Here is a 1,626-nt window from a genome sequence, read left to right as displayed (position 1 = left end):
AGGGGAAAACTGGATCAGAACAAAGGGAAAAGGCAGGGAAATCAGATTGGCAATAGGGGTTAACACAGGAGCTGGACTGGGGAAGCACTGAATTAACTTCCCTGGCGGTATGAGTATTTTTAAATGTAAAAGCAGTACATTTAAAAATACTCAATATTTTAAATTTCTTGCCTGGTCCAGCCTATCAGCCCCATGATCCCACCCTCCAGCCTAAGACTTGCCAGCAGAGACCCGTCTGGCATATGCCTCCTCTGACCTTTTTTCCCAATGTTCACACGCTAGGGACACAGATGCCGTCTGGCATTTGTGTAGCTTGGCGATTCCAGGCATCGCTGGGGGACCATGGGCATTGCTGAAGGACGCCATTGGCATTGTTGGAGGACTTTGCAGGCACTGCTGGAGGACGCCGCTGGAACATGGGAAGCAGATAGGACTTTAAAACTCCCTGGCAATTCCACCCCGAGTGCAGCTTGACTACTTGACAGTGCTTTTTTAAGAGGCTATTTTCTAATTGGCCATCACTTTTTTTAAGAGGCTATTTTCTGATTGGCCAGCGGAAGGGGTGATACTAAATAAATCCTAAAGGGCAGGCATGTCCGGGGTTAAAAACTGCCCGCATGCACAGGAGAAAGGTGCCTGCTTACCACATCTGAACATAATGCAGTAATTGTATGTCCTACCTGTGTGGCTGAAATACAGCTTTTCCCTGTTATCACTGCTAAAAGATAAATATATATAAAAAAGGTAGATATTTACAGCATACCCATGTCAAAGGGCACAGGAAGAAACGTGAGAAGTGTTAAACAGGTGGCATCAATAACCTGTCACTGAAAAAAGGAGTAAAATCAAAAAGTAATGTCTAAGCTATGGAGAGAAATCCAGGAGCCTAGTCAAGTAGAGGTAATGTAAAAACAAATGAAGAGTAAAAACTGGCTGCATGGAAAGGTAAAGTAGATTAAAGTCAGTACAAGATTAGTTCTTGACTGTGACAGAGGCAAAGCCCCAGCATTCAGTATCCTCGCTCCCCCCTTTACAAAATACAAAATGACAATATTATTGGTAAATGGCCCTCTTTATATAATATTAATATTTTTATTGAACATACAAAACTTTATTACCAATAATATAATCATAAATAATAATAAACACCAAAAAAATAACAGTAAAACCACATTACACAACCTTTTCTTTAATACCATATAAACATAACCAAACAACCACCTTTATTACTAGTGGTCCTCGAAGGCCCACCAGTTTTACCCTCTTCCTTTGGGTCTGCACCAACGTGATATATATGCTCCCAGTCGCAACCAACCAGCTCGGGAACGATACCAGCGGCACTTGCAGCCCTTCGAACCGAAAACTTTTCAATCCTTCCAATAACAACCTAATACAAGAGACTCCCACACCATAGATGAGTCTCTCACCCCTACTGAAACATAAACCATTCAAATTTCCTCGAGGACCTCACCGCCTACACACCTCCCAACCAAACACCTCACAAAATCACCCTAGGGGCGGGTGGGCGGTAAAATTTTCTCTCCCTATCCAGCTGCCAAATGCTCCACCTCCTCCGACTTCTACCCTTTTTCACTCTTCTTACCCTTCCCCCCACTACGTCACACT

Source organism: Pyxicephalus adspersus, chromosome 1, assembly GCF_032062135.1.
Source record: "Pyxicephalus adspersus chromosome 1, UCB_Pads_2.0, whole genome shotgun sequence".
NCBI classification, from domain to species: Eukaryota; Metazoa; Chordata; class Amphibia; order Anura; family Pyxicephalidae; genus Pyxicephalus; species Pyxicephalus adspersus.
Note: the sequence above shows the minus strand (reverse complement) of the source record.